This window comes from Rutidosis leptorrhynchoides, chromosome 3 (assembly GCF_046630445.1).
Source record: "Rutidosis leptorrhynchoides isolate AG116_Rl617_1_P2 chromosome 3, CSIRO_AGI_Rlap_v1, whole genome shotgun sequence".
Classification (NCBI taxonomy): Eukaryota; Viridiplantae; Streptophyta; class Magnoliopsida; order Asterales; family Asteraceae; genus Rutidosis; species Rutidosis leptorrhynchoides.
Window position 1 is genome coordinate 76,661,890 of NC_092335.1, and position 21,638 is coordinate 76,683,527.

A 21,638-nucleotide genomic window follows, 5' to 3' on the forward strand; every position below is an offset into this window, starting at 1 on the left:
AATGAGAAAAATTATCCAATCTTGTTTTACCCATAACTTCTTCATTTTAAATCCGTTTTGAGTGAATCAAATTGCTATGGTTTCATATTGAACTCTATTTTATGAATATAAATAGAAAAGTATAGGTTTATAGTCAGAAAAATAAGTTACAAGTCGTTTTTGTAAAGGTAGTCATTTCAGTCGAAAGAACGACGTCTAGATGACCATTTTAGAAAACATAATTCCACTTTGAGTTTAACCATAATTTTTGGATATAGTTTCATGTTCATAATAAAAATTATTTTCTCAGAATAACAACTTTTAAATCAAAGTTTATCATAGTTTTGAATTAACTAACCCAAAACAGCCCGCGGTGTTACTACAACGGCGTAAATCCGGTTTTACGGTGTTTTTCGTGTTTCCAGGTTTTAAATCATTAAGTTAGCATATCATATAGATATAGAACATGTGTGTAGTTAATTTTAAAAGTCAAGTTAGAAGGATTAACTTTTGTTTGCGAACAAGTTTAGAATTAACTAAACTATGTTCTAGTGATTACGAGTTTAAACCTTCGAATAAGATAGTTTTATATATATGAATCGAGTGATGTTATGAACATCATTACTACCTCAAGTTTAGTAGGTAAACCTACTGGAAGTGACAAGAAATGATCTAGCTTCAAAGGATCTTGGATGGCTTGAAAGTTCTTGAAGTAGGATCATGACACAAAAACAAGTTCAAGTAAGATTTTTACTCGAATTAAGATAGTTTATAGTTATAGAAATTGAATCAAAGTTTGAATATGAATATTACCTTGAATAAGAAAGAAAACCTACTATATATAACAAAGGTTTCTTGATCTTAGATGATTACTTGGAATGGATTAGAAAGCTTGGAAGTAAATTAGTAAACTTGAAGGGATTTTTGAAGTGTTCTTGAAGTGTTCTTCCTATGATGATTATAGCTTGATTCTTGAAGTGATTTTTGATGAAGATGATTATTAACTACTGGAAAAATACGTTCATAATAGTGTGTGTGTGTGTGTTGAGAGAGAATTAGAAAGAGAATTGGAAGTGAAATGGAGTGAATGATGAGTGGTAATTGGTGAGTGGTGAGTGGGGTTAAAAGGAGTTCTAGTTAGTTGACTAGCTCATGGTAGAAGTTAAAATTGATTAGTCATACACGACATAATGAAGAGTGGAATCCCATGCTAGTTCCTATTGGTATATACTCATAGTAAGTACGTTTTGAAGCTGTGTATAATACGGGTAAGAATACGACTAGAATTCTTGATGAAAGAAAAGAATGGAAAAGTAACTGTAACCATTTTCGTTAAGTATGAGTGTTTTGATATATGTCTTGAAGTCTTCCAAAAGTATTTTAATACATCTAAATACACTACATGTATATACATTTTAACTGAGTCGTTAAGTCATCGTTAGTCGTTACATGTAAGTGTTGTTTTGAAACCTTTAAGTTAACGATCTCAATTAATGTTGTTAACCCATTGTTTATTATATCTAATGAGATGTTAAATTATTATATTATCATGATATTATGATATATTAATATATCTTAATATGATATATATACATTTAAATGTCGTTACAACGATAATCGTTACATATATGTCTCGTTTCGAAATCCTTAAGTTAGTAGTCTTGTTTATATGTATATAACTCATTGTTAATATACTTATGGAGATACTTACTTATCATAATCTCATGTTAACCATATGTATATCCATATATATATCGTCATGTCGTTTTTACAAGTTTTAACGTTCGTGAATCGCCGGTCAACTTGGGTGGTCAATTGTCTATGTGAAACATATTTCAATTAATCAAGTCTTAACAAGTTTGATTGCTTAACATGTTGGAAACATTTAATCATGTAAATATCAATCTCAATTAATATATATAAACATGGAAAAGTTCGGGTCACTATATATATATATATATATATATATATATATATATATATATATATATATATATATATATATATATTTGCTCTGTATTATTTCAAGATATTATTAGTATACATAAAATATTACGACGGAGTGCTGTCCGAGTGATTTCAAAATAGTTTTTTTGAATGAGTCGAAGCTAAGGAAATTATGGATTATAGCTATGGAGGTGATGGGTATGGTTCATGGGTATGCTCGTGAGGTCAATCTAGTGTTTATCATCTCCGTTGCGTCTACGTACTTTCTTGCAATATTATATCTCAATATTGATACGTTCGTGAATCCGAGGCCAACCTTGCACTTGTTAAATGACGTTATATGTATTTTTACTACGAAATACAGTATTGTGAGTTTCATTTGCTCCCTTTTATATATATTTTTGGGACTGAGAATACATGCGCTGTTTTTATAAATGTTTTACGAAATAGGCACAAGTACTAAAACTAATTCTACGTGGGTTTAAACCAGAAATATACCCTTAGCTTGGTAACATTAAACTACTTGTCTATGTACGGTAGGCGCGAATCCTAAAGATAGATCTATTGGGCCTGACAAACCCCATCCTGACTATGGGATGCTTTACTACATCGAGGTTATTTTAAACACACCTGATCTGGTGTACTTCAGAGGGTAAAACATGAATGTTAAGGCTTGTTACCGGGTGCCTACAACTTATAGAATACTTTTATACACTTGCGAGTGTACATATATTTATAAACGGAAATCTTGTGGTCTATTAATATATTGAAATGATTGTTATGATAAATCTATGAACTCACCAACCTTTTGGTTGACACTTTAAAGCATGTTTATTCTCAGGTATTAAAGAAATCTTCCACTGTGCATTAGCTCATTTTAAGGATACTACTTGGAGTCATTCATGGCATATTTTGAAAGACGTTGCATTCGAGTCATTGAGTTCATCAAGATTATTATTAAGCCAATTATAGTTGGATGTATTATGAAATGGTGTGCATGCCGTCAATTTTCGTTGTAAAGAAAGTTTGTCTTTTAAAAACGAATGCAATGTTTGTAAAATATATCATATAGAGGTCAAATACCTCGCGATGTAATCAACTATTGTGAATCATTTATAATGTATATGAACGGGTCCTTTCAGTTAGTATCAGAGCGGTGGTCTTAGCGAACCAGGTCTGCATTAGTGTGTCTAACTGATAGTCATTAGGATGCATTAGTGAGTCTGGACTTCGACCGTGTCTGCATGTCAAAAGTTTTGCTTATCATTTTTGTCGGAAATTACCTGCTTATCATTATTAGTCTAGACACATCTTATTGCATTGATTGCATGAATAGTGTATATACAAAATTCATATTTTAGCGTATCTGCTAATTCATATCTTAGCGTATCTGTTACTGTAAACTTTGCCTGACATATTCCGTAAATTCCTCCGTATTCTACGAAACCTTTTGCTCTATATAATTAGAATACCACCCGATAGCCGGAAAATCATTTCATATCGAAAAATTCTTTATTCAATCATACGAAATGGAATTCGTCATTAGTTCAAGTCCCTCGGATTCCGAAATGGAATCCCACTCAAGTTCCGAAAGCAGTGTGACCGGAATGGATCAACCAATTAGTCATCATCTATTCTGGATGAATTGGGGATGGGTTCGTAGCCTCCTTAATCATTGGAGATAAGAAGAAGGTGATCCCATCCATCCACCACATTGCCCTCTTGGCGAAGAACCTGAAGCACTTACCGGCGTCCCTATCCGAAACACCATTTTCTCTCTTTGAGTATCTCGTCACGATTACATACTACACCAAATTCTAGATTTTATTTATCTGCTCGTCCGAACCGACAATCACCCCGGTGTAATAGAAGAAGTCAACGAGCTTCGCGCTCGGGTAGTGGCTTTGGAGAATATGGTGCAAAGGTTACAAACACCAGCAGCAGCACCAGCAGCATAAACAGTACCACCATCAGCAACACCAACAGTACCATCACCACCACCAACAACAACATCCACATCCCACACCGCAACATCACAATCTGTATCTCAAACATCAACGTCATACGCCCTGTAAATATCCAAGAATATCAACAACAACAACAAACGATGAAGTATTAATTCATAAACTTCATTGAAGAGATATCTCTGCGGCAGTTATGTAATCTCCAAAATCTTAGAGATTATTTAATTCTGACCGTAAATCGGATGAGTGAACGGAGATGGTAGAGTAGAAACTTTGATCGAAAATGGTGTTCGATTTACAAGCTAGAATTGTTTTACCAACAGCATCAACAGGACCGTAGCATCATCAACACAGTCAGTGCTGTCAGTATCGTCAGAATCAACAGCACCTGTAACATCATAAACTCTGTCAGTTCAAGAATCATTGTGGACATCATTACAAATCAACAACAAATATATTGTATCAACGAGTTATGAAGTATTAACTCATTTCCAATCGAAAGATTTATATGTATATTTTATATGTATAAATTTTTAAACCATAATAAATCTTCCCGTACTAAGCTATTATGTGTGAATCTTAACTACTCAGTTAATTCATATTACAAATATGCAATGATGTACGTCCTTCGTCCGCAACTTAACCATCGTTAATTACAATCTCTGTCTCAATTCAATAAAAATCCAATTCATAATAAATCAAGTGTATTATTCGAATATATGTTTGATTTTACACTTTCATCATCGATGTACTCGAAACTTTTCAAATAACATCATTCGTACCTTGCGAAGTTCACAAGAATTTCACGAAAACCAACAAATAACAAAGTAATGATTCATAATTTCAATATTATTGAAGAAATACTTATGTAATTTATAAAGTTATAGGGATTACTCAATTCTAGTTCCAACCATAAAACAAATGAATTTAATTTAATATTAACTCATTAAATCTATATTACATCTAAAGAAAATATACACATATATTTTCATAAAGACTGTAATAAACTTCTTTTGTACAAAATATTAATTGTGAAAAATTTTTTAACGGGTAGGTAATACCCGAGAGATATATAAATTCACAATTAATATATTACATTTTTTCGAAACTGATTCAGCAATCATCAACTATACTCCCTACTTTCACAACAATATCCATTCTTTCATATAAATCAAAAGAATCATACTCATTCAAATTCAATTACATATTCTAATTTTAAATTCGCATAATTCAATTCGAAATATAACCAGTATCATCACTCTTAGATTCCTATATCTTTCAAAGCTATACTTTGACTTTAAAACTGTGTTAGAACATCATATGTATTAACGATTACAATATGTGCTCAAACCCTTCGAAATTCCTGAAGACACTTCAACTAAGGAACAATCGAGATGATGATCCAACCACATGTTACCCACAGTTATACACCTGAAAAACTCTCAAAACCCAAGTCATAGTTCGACACATATCCGTGTTAGACCCTTTGGCATTTACTAGCTAAAATAACTTTTCAATTCCGTTTCAAAATAGACAGTTTTGTCACAGCTCCAGCAAGTCAACTTCGACTTCTCAATCAAAACAGTCTTATTATAACCTCGATAGATACGTTGCCCTTTCGCCAACCTTACCGGAGAATCGTTTATATTCACCACATTAGCAATAAACTTACCAACAACTTCACTGATCTTTGACTTTCCAAAAACAAAAAAAAATCATTATAATTATCGAAACCCTATCATATACTCATTCGTACCTTATAACAAGAATTGCCATACCAATTATTGAGAATCAGCAATCAGTATTTTGAAACCTCGCAGCATGTCTACATCAACAATTACATATACACACAACGTCTACCTCCAAGACTTACATTCTTTGAATGAGAAATTTCTGAAAAACACCCTAAACTGCGAACCAGTTCTCGACATTTTGAAAAATGCTGATGAAGCAGCAAAAACTGTAAACGACCTTAACAGTAAAAAGTTGGATGATAAAGGATAGTATATTGGCAAAGCTCAGAAAAAGAGAAGCTTTGGAACTGGAAAATGGATTGAGCAAAGTATGAAGTGTGACAACCCGAAAATTTCCAACCAAATTTAAACTTTAATCTTTATATGTTTCCGACACGATAAGCAATATTTGTTAAGTTAAATTTCAAGAATTTTAAACTATGTTCATACATTCATTCAACCTCGACCAAGTTCCAACGATTCACGAACCATTAAACGAATATGATTATATATGTATATGTGTATATATATTATAACTTGAAACGTAAACAAAATATTAGATTAAATACTTTATATGATTGTATCTGTTTCAAAATGTTTATCAATGGAATTAGAAGATAAGATCAAATGATTGAATTATCAGATATATTGAATTATGATTACAAGTCTCCGTTGAAAGGCCCACGTTGATTTGAGAAATCTTTTCATTTTAACAATATTCGGAAAATGGTAAAGTGATTTATAAATATGAACAAATTGTCAATCATTGAGAACTAGACAAAGGATAGTGGAAGATTGAATCTCATAAAGACTCGATTGATCTATTTAGTTTCAAACGTACAAAAACGTTTTCAGTTTAAAAAGAACTTTATTATTAAAACGTATATAACTTTTATAAATATCTAGAACCACTTTTGACAACTCATTACTTAACTAGTATGATAAAGATAACGATATTTATATTTTATTTTATTAAATATATATAACGATTTAAATTAATATTATATATATTTATGCGCGTATTATACGTACATAGTTTTATACTTTTACTATACTTAAACTTTTCCTTTACTTTATTTTTTACTTTACTTTAACTTTAATAATTCATACTTTAATAATTCACTTTAATAATTCATACTTTAATAATTCACTTTAATAATTCATACTTTAATAATTCACTTTAATAATTCATACTTTAATAATTCACTTTAATAATTCAAAAATCTATTATAAATAGAATTCAATAGGTTTCATTATTTTATAGAAACTTGAAAATAGTTTTCTCTAAACTCTCTCAATCGATTTACATATATATATTTACTCCGTATTATCTCAAGATATTATTAGTATACATAAAATATTACGACGGAGTGCTGTCCGAGTGATTTCGAAGTTGTTTTTTCGAGTGGGATAAGATTAAGGAAATTATGGGTTATAGCTATGGAGGTGATTGAGTATGGTTCATGGGTATGCTCGTGAGGTCAATATAGTGTTTATCATCTCCGTTGCGTTTACGTACCTTTCCTGCAATATTGAATCTCAATATTGATATGTGAGTACTCATAATTTAATTTTTACATACTAATAGTGTATCCCTGACTAGTGCTCGAGTATATAGGATTATGCATGCTTGTACTTTTGATATTGCCATTAGATAGGTTATGTTGATTCCTGAATTAGTTACATATACGATTGAGATAAGGTATAAGATATGCATGTTGTTGGAAAGCTAGCGAAAAATAGTTGAATTTTGGTTTAAGAATCACTTGAATCCAAGTAATGGTTAGAAAGTTATGAAATAAACAAATTGCATAATTAATTTGTAATTAAAATTGCTGATGATAATTAGTGAACTAATTTTCTGGGTTATAAAAAGTGATTATTTGGATTCTACTCGTCGAGTAGATGAATTTTCATATAAAGCACGTCTCGTTTCGTTGAACGGTTGTCAAGTTATGGACAAAAGAAGTTTTGCAAATTTTGATGAAATGTCGAAACGGGAACTGAAATTCTCGCTGATCTGCGTTGTTTCATATATAAAAAAAAATACCACTGAATTCTTTGCTGTACGGCTAATAAACAACTCTAGCCGTTTGTCAATTCGAGTCTCGACGATTTTTCTAAAAATCATCAAAGTTGACAGTTTGGTCACATTTTAAAATTCTAAAAAGAGCTGAAACTTTTTTATTTAAAAATGTCAGTTTTGTATCAGTTGTCATGGTCGGCCTGATATGTGTTTACTCTTGCCAAAAATCATGTTATATCTTTGTGGTAACGAGAATTTGCAGGCTTTGACCGTTTGTCAATACGAGTTTTGAGGAATTTTATAAAAATCTCCAAAGTAGGCTACTCGGTCACTTTTGTAAATTTATTAAAGCTGAAAAATTAACTTTGAAACGCCGAAAACGCGTTGGCAACTACGAGTTATCTAGGTTTAGCTTACTTCTGTAATATTTATGCTTAATTTTTTTGGTAATGTGTAACTTTTATCTTTGGCCGTTTATCAATCGGAGTTCCGATAATTTTTCTAAAAATAGCTGAAGTGGCCCGTTTAGTCATGTTTGACCGAAAATCATTTTTGTATAAGTTATTATATATTTGCATGCGACCTCATTTTTACTTTGACCTTTGACTTTTGACTTTAACCTTTGACTTTTGACTTTGAACTTTGACTTTTCCTGTTAACTTTTCAGTTAACTTTTTGTGTTGATTTTATCTAAAAAAAAAAAAAAAAAAAAAAACCTAAAATACTATTTTATGATTATGAAACCATTTGTGTTACGTTCTTTCACACGTCACCTTTTACTAGAATCTTAATTGAGCATGAGTAATATAACATGTTACTATACTGTAGAGTTAGACTCGAGCTATAGGATAGGATTACACTATGACCTGACCTAAATTGCTATACAAATATTGACCAACATATAAATATATATAATTAATATAGGTTCGTGAATCCGAGGCCAACCTTGCACTTGTTCAATGACGTTATATGTATTTTTACTACGAAATACAGTATGGTGAGTTTCATTTGCCTTTTTGCCCTTTATATTTTTGGGACTGAGAATACATGCGCTTTTATAAATGTTTGACGAAATAGACACAAGTAATTGAAACTACATTCTATGGTTGAATTATCGAAATCGAATATGCCCCTTTTTATTAAAGTCTGGTAATCTAAGAATTAGGGAACAGACACCCTAATTGACGCGAATCCTAAAGATAGATCTATCGGGCCTAACAAACCCCATCCAAAGTACCGGATGCTTTAGTACTTCGAAATTTATATCATGTCCGAAGGAGGATCCCGGAATGATAGGGGATATTCTTATATGCATATTGTTAATGTCGGTTACCAGGTGTTCACCATATGAATGATTATTTTTGTCTCTATGCATGGGACGTATAATTATGAGAACTGGAAATGAAATTCTTGTGGTCTATTAAAATGATGGAAATAAATGATTATGATAAACTAATGAACTCACCAACCTTTTGGTTGACACTTTAAAGCATGTTTATTCTCAGGTGTTAAAGAAATCTTCCGCTGTGCATTTGCTCATTTTAAAGATATTACTTGGAGTCTTTCATAGCATATTTCGAAGAACGTTGCATTCGAGTCATTGAGTTCATCAAAGATTATTATTAAATTAATTTATAGTTGGATAGTGGATATTATGAAATGGTATGCATGCCTGTCAATTTTCGATGTAAAGAAAGATTGCCTTTTAAAAACGAATGCAATGTTTGTAAAATGTATCATATAGAGGTCAAATACCTCGCAATGTAATCAACTATTGTGAATCGTTTATAATGTATATGAACGGGTCCTTTCAGTTGGTATCAGAGCGGTGGTCTTAGCGAACCAGGTCTGCATTAGTGTGTCTAACAGATAAGTCGATAGGATGCATTAGTGAGTCTGGACTTCGACCGTGTCTGCATGTCAATAGTTTTGCTTATCATTTTGTGTCAAAAATTAACTACTTATCATCCTCAGGAAATTACCTGCTTATCATTTTTAGTCTAAGACACGTCTTGCTGCATTGATTGCATGAATAGTGTATAGACAAAAATTCATATCTTAGTGTATCTGCTAAATCATATCTTATCGTATCTATTACTGTAAACGTTGCCTGATATATCCCGTAAATTCCTCCGTAATTTACGAAATCTTTTGTTCTATATATATGGATATTCTATGTAATTAGAATACCATCCGATAATCGAAAATCATTTCATATCAAAAAAAAAAAAAATCCTTATTGGATTTCGAAATGGAATCCCACTCCAGCTCTGAAAGCAGTGTGACCGGAATAGATCAACCAATCAGTCATCACCTATTCTGGATGAATTGGGGATGGGTTCGTAGCCTCCTCAATCATTGGAGACAAGAAAAAGGTGATCCCTTCCATCCACCACATTACCCTCTTGACGAAGAACCTGAAGCACTTACCGGCGAACCTGTCCGAAACACCATTTTCTCGCTCATTTCCAGAGTATCTCGTCACGATTATATATTACATCAAATTTTAGATTTTATTTATCCGCTCGTCCGAACCGACAATCACCCCGGTGTAATAGAAGAAGTCAACGAGCTTCGCGCTCGGGTAGTGGCTTTGGAGAATATGGTGCAGAGATTACAAACACCAGCAGCAGCATCAGCAGCATAACCAGTAACACCATCATCAATGCCAATAGTACCATTACCACCCCAACCACAACCACGTCGTAAACCTCAACTTTACACTCTGTCCCATGAGCACCAATGTCATTCGCCCTGTAGATACCAAGGAATACCAACAACAATAACCGACGAAGTATTAATTCATAACTTCATTGGAGAAACATTCCGCGCAGATTATGTAATCTCTAAAGTCTTAGAGATTATCTAATCTAGCCCTAACCATAAATCAGTTAAGCGAACCAAAATGATAGAAGGAAGAGTAGAAACCCTGACAAAAATGGTGTGTGATTAACAAGCTAAACTTGTTTTACCAACAGCATCAACAGTACCGTCAGCGTCACCAGCATCATCAGTACAGTCAACATCAGAATCAACAACACCTATAACATCACAAACTCCGTCAGCTCAAGAATCACTATGGACATCATTACGAATCAATAACCCGTATATTGTATCAACGAGTTATGAAGAATTAACTCATTCCCTTTGAAGAAATTATATGTATATTTTATATATTTTGAAATAAAAATAAATCTTTCCGTGCTAAGCTATTGTGTGTGAATCTTAACTACTCGGTTAATTCATATTACAAATATGCAATAATGTACGTCCTTCGGCCGCAACTTAACCAGCATTAACTACAATCTCTGTCGCAATTCAACAAATTCCAATTCATAATAAATTAAGTATATATTTGATTTTACACTTTCATCATCGATGTACCCGAAACTTTTCAGATGACATCATTCGTACTTTGCGAAATTCATAAGAATTCCACGAACCGAACATCATACATCAACAAATAACGAAGTATTGATTCATAATTTCAATGTCATTAAAGAAATACTGCGTAAAAGTTATGTACTTTTTAAAGCCTTTAGGGATTATTCAATTCTAGTTTCAACCGTAAATCAAATGAGTTTAATTTAACATTAACTCATTAAATCTATGTTACATATGAAGAAAATTTACATATATATATATTTTCATAAAGACTGTAATAAAATTCTTTTGTACAAAATATTAATTGTGAAATTTTTTTTAACGGGTAGGTAATACCCGAGAGATATATAAATTCACAATTAATATATTACATTCTTCGAATCTGATTCAGCAAATCATCCATTATACTCCCTACTTTCACAACAATATACATTCTTTTATAGAAATCAAAACAACCATACTCATTCAAAATTTAATTACATATTCTGATTTTGAAATCTCAAAATTCAACTTGAGATATGACCAAAATCATCACTCTTAGATCCTTACATCTTTCACAAGCTATATTTTGACTTCAAAACTGTGTTAGAACATCAAATGTATGTTAACGATTACAATCTGTGTTCAAACCCTTCGAAAATTTCTGAAGACACTTCGAATGATGAGCAATCGAGATGATGATCCAACCACATGTTACCCACAGTTATGTACCTGAAAAACTCTTGAAACCAAAGTAAAAGTTTAAACAACGTATCCGCGTCAGATTCTTTAGCATTTATTAGCAAAAATAACTTTGCGACTCCTATTCAAAGTAGCCAGTTTTGTCACAGCTCCAGCAAGTCAACTTCGACTTTTCAGTCAGACTAACCTTATTATAACCTTGAGATATACACCATCGTTACCAGGGAACCTTTTACATTCCACCACATTATTAACAGATGTATCAACAACTTCATTACCCTTTGACTTTAGCCTCTCCAAAAAGTCATTATAATTATTCATTGAAACCCCATCATTTACTCATTCGCATCTTGTAATGAGAATTTTCATACGAATCATTGAGAATTAGCAATCGGTATTTTGAAATCTTGCAGCATGTCTACGCCAACAGTTATATGTGTATATATAACGTCTATCTTCTGGACTTAATTTGAATGTGAAGATTCTGAAAAACACTTCGAACTACGAATTGGTTCTCCGAAAATGAAAAAATACTGATGAAGCAGCAAAAAAACTATAAACGACCTTAACAGTAAAAGTTTGATGATAATGAATAGGTGTGCTGGCAAAGCGCAGAAAAAGAGAAGTCTTGGAACTGGAAAACGGATTGAGCAAAGTAGGAAGGAGGCTGTGGACAAATTACAAAGACTGAACCCGACTTCAAAGGATCCAAATAATTCAGTATCTGCTGAAGTCATTAACGAATACCTTGCTCCTGACTCTAAACCCCTGCGGACAATATTCTTCATCATCCTCTGATATTAGAAATTCTAAAATATCATCATATCTTTCATTATAAATATCCTCCATATTTCTGAAGATATTAATTTTTCTTATTTGAAATCATTTACCTCTTCGCGCTATCTGTATTACATCATAAAAGAAACTATTTTAGTTTCTAAATTCTGAAACAATCAAGTTTAAAATAGGAATATTTTGAAGTAGTGTTGGGAACTGAAGCATGAATTAGTATAATATAATGACACTTGATCAATGTGATTATATTACAGTAAGTCATGCTGAGTTTCTAAATGGAACGTGATGATTCACAGATCATAACATCATCATGTGCCATGTTATACGACTCTTGTATTCTATTTAACCTCTAAAATATCAAGAAAATATTTCTTGATGATTCGGCCTTTTCCAAGGTTTTTTAGTAATTTGACAAGTCAAGATCGTGCCATCACAATTTCCTTCCTAGAACATTAACAATGTTCATTTCGAAATTCGTATCTGTGAATTCTGGACCCTTACAAGCGGTGCTTAATCGCAAGAAGAAGAAACGAAAGGACAAAACTTCGAAATAGAAATTGGGGTATAAATTGCAGCAAATAAAAGAGAGCATTAACTGTGAATGATAATGATTATAGAAGACAGAAGCAGAGACTTTGAAATATAAGGGAACATATAAAGCCCAACGACAAACCAGAAATTATAAACCATATATATCGATGCATATAGCAATATAAAGACACGGGAGAACTAGGAACACTATAAACCCAAGAGTATAGTAGAAGTAAATAGATTCTTCCGGCAGTAGATGAAAAAAAAGAAGAATGACCGATATGAAAGTTAGAAGTATATCGAGAATCAGAACTGAATGGAGCATATTGATGAATACTTTAAAATATGAGTTGAGGGGGAAAGAATAGAAGGTGATGAAACATGACTAGGAACTTAGAAATCAACAGATTTAACTCACACAATGGCAGAATAAGTGAATCAAACCCTCTAGTGAATAGGTTAAGTTTTTTTTGATTAATTTAGTCAAACCACAACTAAATCAAGTGTGATTAGATCAACACCTAGAGCTATTATTCACCACCTGGGTGATTTGAACTGAGAGAGAATCGAAGGAGCTCACTAGATCTGAGTGTGTGTAAAAAATGAGAGGCTTAACCTAAAATGAAGAACATAAGACTTTATATACCCCTGCTGTTGACACACCCATACGATTCATTCATCACACGTACGAGTTGGCTTCATCAACCGTACGGGTGATCACTCACTCGTGTCTTATCATTTAGGTTGTAATTGTGACTAAGCTCAGCATCAACCATGGGTATGAGCCTGTCAGCCGTACTAGTGAGGCTTCACTCGTACATCTGACTAAGTCTAACATAGTCAAACATCTAAATCTCGTTCCTGTAGTTCCTGTAACCACATACAACCACGGATAGGATAATAACGAGCAATCATGGTGGCCTGTAAACTGTTGTACCTGCAATTGACGTGGGTAGATGTCTAGGGACTTGCATAAAATGCATCAACAGATGGTGTGAGTTGTAAGGAAATGAAGGAGGTGAATTTATAAGAAAATCTCCGACAGAACAATTAAAATGGACGATCGCATTTAAAGCAGATCCTAATTCCCTTGATTACCGGAGAGTCAAATCTTATTAAGAAGATTTTCTTCAAATCCCTTAAAATCTGGGAATCAATCATATCTACGTCAAATGATAAGATGAATCTACACTTACTCATTTCACTCTTCTATGTTAGCTTCATTCGTACTCTTCATATAAATAGATTGTTTATCCAAATTATTCGCCGAGGATAAAACTCTAATTTTCAGCCCGTATGCATCATGATAACATACTTATTATCATTCACGACCTTTCCACTCAAATTTCGGGACGAAATTTCTTTAACGGGTAGGTACTGTGACAACCCGAAAATTTCCAACCAAATTTAAACTTTAATCTTTATATGTTTCCGACACGATAAGCAATATTTGTTAAGTTAAATTTCAAGAATTTTAAACTATGTTCATACATTCATTCAACCTCGACCAAGTTCCAACGATTCACGAACCATTAAACGAATATGATTATATATGTATATGTGTATATATATTATAACTTGAAACGTAAACAAAATATTAGATTAAATACTTTATATGATTGTATCTGTTTCAAAATGTTTATCAATAGAATTAGAAGATAAGATCAAATGATTGAATTATCAGATATATTGAATTATGATTACAAGTCTCCGTTGAAAGGCCCACGTTGATTTGAGAAATCTTTTCATTTTAACAATATTCGGAAAATGGTAAAGTGATTTATAAATATGAACAAATTGTCAATCATTGAGAACTAGACAAAGGATAGTGGAAGATTGAATCTCATAAAGACTCGATTGATCTATTTAGTTTCAAACGTACAAAAACGTTTTCAGTTTAAAAAGAACTTTATTATTAAAACGTATATAACTTTTATAAATATCTAGAACCACTTTTGACAACTCATTACTTAACTAGTATGATAAAGATAATGATATTTATATTTTATTTTATTAAATATATATAACGATTTAAATTAATATTATATATATTTATGCGCGTATTATACGTACATAGTTTTATACTTTTACTATACTTAAACTTTTCCTTTACTTTATTTTTTACTTTACTTTAACTTTAATAATTCATACTTTAATAATTCACTTTAATAATTCATACTTTAATAATTCACTTTAATAATTCATACTTTAATAATTCACTTTAATAATTCATACTTTAATAATTCACTTTAATAATTCAAAAATCTATTATAAATAGAATTCAATAGGTTTCATTATTTCATAGAAACTTGAAAATAGTTTTCTCTAAACTCTCTCAATCGATTTACATATATATATTTACTCCGTATTATCTCAAGATATTATTAGTATACATAAAATATTACGACGGAGTGCTGTCCGAGTGATTTCGAAGTTGTTTTTTCGAGTGGGATAAGATTAAGGAAATTATGGGTTATAGCTATGGAGGTGATTGAGTATGGTTCATGGGTATGCTCGTGAGGTCAATATAGTGTTTATCATCTCCGTTGCGTTTACGTACCTTTCCTGCAATATTGAATCTCAATATTGATATGTGAGTACTCATAATTTAATTTTTACATACTAATAGTGTATCCCTGACTAGTGCTCGAGTATATAGGATTATGCATGCTTGTACTTTTGATATTGCCATTAGATAGGTTATGTTGATTCCTGAATTAGTTACATATACGATTGAGATAAGGTATAAGATATGCATGTCGTTGGAAAGCTAGCGAAAAATAGTTGAATTTTGGTTTAAGAATCACTTGAATCCAAGTAATGGTTAGAAAGTTATGAAATAAACAAATTGCATAATTAATTTGTAATTAAAATTGCTGATGATAATTAGTGAACTAATTTTCTGGGTTATAAAAAGTGATTATTTGGATTCTACTCGTCGAGTAGATGAATTTTCATATAAAGCACGTCTCGTTTCGTTGAACGGTTGTCAAGTTATGGACAAAAGAAGTTTTGCAAATTTTGATGAAATGTCGAAACAGGAACTGAAATTCTCGCTGATCTGCGTTGTTTCATATATAAAAAAAATACCACTGAATTCTTTGCTGTACGGTCTAATAAACAACTCTAGCCGTTTCTCAATTCGAGTCTCGACGATTTTTCTAAAAATTATCAAAGTTGACAGTTTGGTCACATTTTAAAATTCTAAAAAGAGCTGAAACTTTTTTATTTAAAAATGTCAGTTTTGTATCAGTTGTCATGGTCGGCCTGATATGTGTTTACTCTTGCCAAAAATCATGTTATATCTTTGTGGTAACGAGAATTTGCAGGCTTTGACCGTTTGTCAATACGAGTTTTGAGGAATTTTATAAAAATCTCCAAAGTAGGCTACTCGGTCACTTTTGTAAATTTATTAAAGCTGAAAAATTAACTTTGAAACGCCGAAAACGCGCTGGCAACTACGAGTTATCTAGGTTTAGCTTACTTCTGTAATATTTATGCTTAATTTTTTTGGTAATGTGTAACTTTTATCTTTGGCCGTTTATCAATCGGAGTTCCGATAATTTTTCTAAAAATAGCTGAAGTGGCCCGTTTAGTCATGTTTGACCGAAAATCATTTTTGTATAAGTTATTATATATTTGCATGCGACCTCATTTTTACTTTGACCTTTGACTTTTGACTTTAACCTTTGACTTTTGACTTTGAACTTTGACTTTTCCTGTTAACTTTTCAGTTAACTTTTTGTGTTGATTTTCTCTAAAAAAAAAAAAAAAAAAAAAACCTAAAATACTATTTTATGATTATGAAACCATTTGTGTTACGTTGTTTCACACGTCACCTTTTACTAGAATCTTAATTGAGCATGAGTAATATAACATGTTACTATACTGTAGAGTTAGACTCGAGCTATAGGATAGGATTACACTATGACCTGACCTAAATTGCTATACAAATATTGACCAACATATAAATATATATAATTAATATAGGTTCGTGAATCCGAGGCCAACCTTGCACTTGTTCAATGACGTTATATGTATTTTTACTACGAAATACAGTATGGTGAGTTTCATTTGCCTTTTTACCCTTTATATTTTTGGGACTGAGAATACATGCGCTTTTATAAATGTTTGACGAAATAGACACAAGTAATTGAAACTACATTCTATGGTTGAATTATCGAAATCGTATATGCCCCTTTTTATTAAAGTCTGGTAATCTAAGAATTAGGGAACAGACACCCTAATTGACGCGAATCCTAAAGATAGATCTATCGGGCCTAACAAACCCCATCCAAAGTACCGGATGCTTTAGTACTTCAAAATTTATATCATGTCCGAAGGAGGATCCCGGAATGATAGGGGATATTCTTATATGCATATTGTTAATGTCGGTTACCAGGTGTTCACCATATGAATGATTATTTTTGTCTCTATGCATGGGACGTATAATTATGAGAACTGGAAATGAAATTCTTGTGGTCTATTAAAATGATGGAAATAAATGATTATGATAAACTAATGAACTCACCAACCTTTTGGTTGACACTTTAAAGCATGTTTATTCTCAGGTGTTAAAGAAATCTTCCGCTGTGCATTTGCTCATTTTAAAGATATTACTTGGAGTCTTTCATAGCATATTTCGAAGAACGTTGCATTCGAGTCATTGAGTTCATCAAAGATTATTATTAAATTAATTTATAGTTGGATAGTGGATATTATGAAATGGTATGCATGCCTGTCAATTTTCGATGTAAAGAAAGATTGTCTTTTAAAAACGAATGCAATGTTTGTAAAATGTATCATATAGAGGTCAAATACCTCGCAATGTAATCAACTATTGTGAATCGTTTATAATGTATATGAACGGGTCCTTTCATGAAGGAGGCTGTGAACAAATCACAAAGGTTGAACCTGCCTTTAAAGAATCCAAATGATTCAGTACTTGCTGAAGTCATTAACGAATACCTTGCTCCTGACTCTAAACCCCTGCGGACAATATCCTTCATCATACTCTGATATTAGACATTTTAAGATATCATCGTATCTTTCATTATAAATATCATCCATACTTCTGAGGATATTTTTATAATTATTCTTATCTGAAATCATTTACCTCTTCGCGCTAACTGTATTATATCATAAAAGAAACTATTTTAGTTTCTAAATTCTGAAACATTCGAGTTTAAAATAGGAATATTCTTGAAGAAGTGTTGGGAGCTGAAGCATGAGTTAGTATAATATAATGACACTTGATCAACGTGATTATATTACAGTAATTCATGCTGAGTTTCTAAATGGAACATGATAATTCATAGATCATAACGTCATCATGTGCTATGTTACACGACTCTTGTATTCTCTTTGATCTCTAAATATCAAGAAAATATTTCTTGATGATTCGGCCTTTTCCGAGGTATTCTGGTAATTTGACAAGTCAAGATCGTGCCATTACAATTTCCTTCCTAGAACATTAACAATGTTCATTCCGAAATTTATATCTGCGAATTCTGGACCATTACAAGCGGTGCTTAATCGCAAGAAGAAGAAACGAAAGGACAAAGCTCTGAACTAGAAATGGGAGTATAAATCATAGCAAATAGAAGAGAGCATTAACTGTGGATGACAATGATTATAGAAGAAGCAAGAACTTTGAAATATAAGGGAAGATATAAAACCCAACAACAACCCAGAAATCACAAACCGTATATATCAATGCATATAGCAATATAAAGACACGGGAGAACTAAAAATACTATAAAACCAAGAGTATAGTAGAAGTAAATAGATTCTTCCGGAGGCAGATGAAAAAGAAGAGCGACAGATATGAAAGTGAGGAGTATATCAAGAATCAGCACTGGATGAAGCATATTGACAAATACTTTAAAATATGAGTTGAGAAGGTGTGAGTTGTAAGAAAACAAATGAGGTGGATTTATAGTGAAATATCGGACAGAGAAATCAAAATGGATTATCGCATTAATTCGAAGAGGATCATAATTTCCTTAATCACCGAATAATCAAATCTAATATAGATTACAAAGATTTTCTTTTCGGAGATCAATCGTGATGACGTCAAAAGATACGACGAATCACTATTATCTTATTTCATTCATTTACGATAACTTCACTCATACGCTTCGAGTAATCGAATTATTTTATCCATTCTTCTTGAACATGATAAAACTCTATAATCGTTATAATAACATTCCCATTGTTAGTCATGACGACCTCTATCAAATTTCGGGGACGAAATTTCTTTAACGGGTAGGTATTGTGACGACCCGGAAATTTCTGACCAAATTTAAACTTTAATCTTTATATTATTCCGAAACGATAAGCAAAGATTGTTAAGTTAAATCTCAAGAATTTTAAACTGTGCTCATACATTCATTATAACCTCGACCAAATTCTGACGATTCACGAACCGTTATATATAAATAGATATGTATATGTATATATATATATATATATATATATATATATATATATATATTATAACTTGAGAATATTAATAAAGTATTAAACGTATAATACTTTACACAAACGTATTTGTTTCAATATGATTTTTGACGAAATTAAAAAAAAATATATTAAATGATTGAATTATCAGAAACATTGAATTATGATTACAAGTCTGTTGAGAGGTCCACTATGATTTGAGAAAATCTATTCCTCTTAACGATATTCAGAATAATTTGTAAAGCTATTTATAAATAAAAACAAAAAGTGTCATTTACGAAAGTTAGACAAAAGTTAGTGGAGAATTGGTTTACATAATATTCTATTAATCTATTTTCAAACGTACAAAGACGTTTTCAGTTTAAAAAGAACTTTATTATTAAAACGTATATAACTTTTATAAATATCTAGAATCACTTTTGACAACTCATTACTTAACCAGTATAATAAATATAACGATATTTATATTTTATTTTATTAAATATATATAACGATTTAAATTAATATTATATATATTTATACGCGTATTATACATACATAGTTTTTATACTTTTACTATACTTTAACTTTATCTTTACTTTACTTTTACTTTACTTTAACTTTAATAATTCACTTTAATAATTCATACTTTAAAAATTCATAATTTAATAATTTACTTTAATAATTCATACTTTAATAATTTACTTTAATAATTCATACTTTAATAATTCACTTTAATAATTCACTTTAATAATTCATACTTTAATAATTCACTTTAATAATTCATACTTTAATAATTCACTTTAATAATTCAAAAATCTATTATAATTAGAATTCAATAGGTTTCATTATTTCATAGAAACTTGAAAATATATTTCTCTAAACTCTCTCAATTGATTTATATATATATATATATATATATATATATATATATATATAGATATATATATATATATATATATATATATATATATATATATATTTTTGCTCTGTATTATTTCAAGATATTATTAGTATACATAAAATATTACGACGGAGTGCTGTCCTAGTGATTTCAAAATAGTTTTTTTGAATGAGTCGAAGCTAAGGAAATTATGGATTATAGCTATGGAGGTGATGGGTATGGTTCATGGGTATGCCCGTGAGGTCAATCTAGTGTTTATCATCTCCGTTGCGTCTACGTACTTTCCTGCAATATTGAATCTCAATATTGATACGTTCGTGAATCCGAGGCCAACCTTGCACTTGTTAAATGACGTTATATGTATTTTTACTACGAAATACAGTATTGTGAGTTTCATTTGCTCCCTTTTATATATATTTTTGGGACTGAGAATACATGCGCTGTTTTTATAAATGTTTTACGAAATAGGCACAAGTACTAAAACTAATTCTACGTGGGTTTAAACCAGAAATATACCCTTAGCTTGGTAACATTAAACTACTTGTCTATGTACGGTAGGCGCGGATCCTAAAGATAGATCTATTGGGCCTGACAAACCCCATCCTGACTATGGGATGCTTTAGTACTTCGAGGTTATTTTAAACACACCTGATCTGGTGTACTTCAGAGGGTAAAACATGAATGTTAAGGCTTGTTACCGGGTGCCTACAACTTATAGAATACTTTTATACACTTGCGAGTGTACATATATTTATAAACGGAAATCTTGTGGTCTATTAATATATTGAAATGATTGTTATATGTATCAAATTCGTGATTTATCATAAACTATTTAACGACGAAACTAAGCATACAAACATGCATAATCATATATACTCGAGCACTAGTCAGGGATACACTATTAATATATAAAAGATAAGATATGAATGCTCACGTATCAATATTGTGATTCAATATTGCAGGAAAGTACGTAGATGCAACGAAAATGATAAACGTTAGGTTGACCTCACGAGCAATACCCTCGATCAATACCCATAACCTTCATAGCTATAACCCATAATTTCCTTAGCTATATCCCATTTGAAAACTTATTTTGAAATCGTCTGAATATAACTCCGTCGTAGTATTTTATGTATACTAATAATATCTTGAAATAGTACTAAGTAAATATATATATATATATATATATATATATATATATATATATATATATATATATATATATATATATATATATATATATATATGTGTAA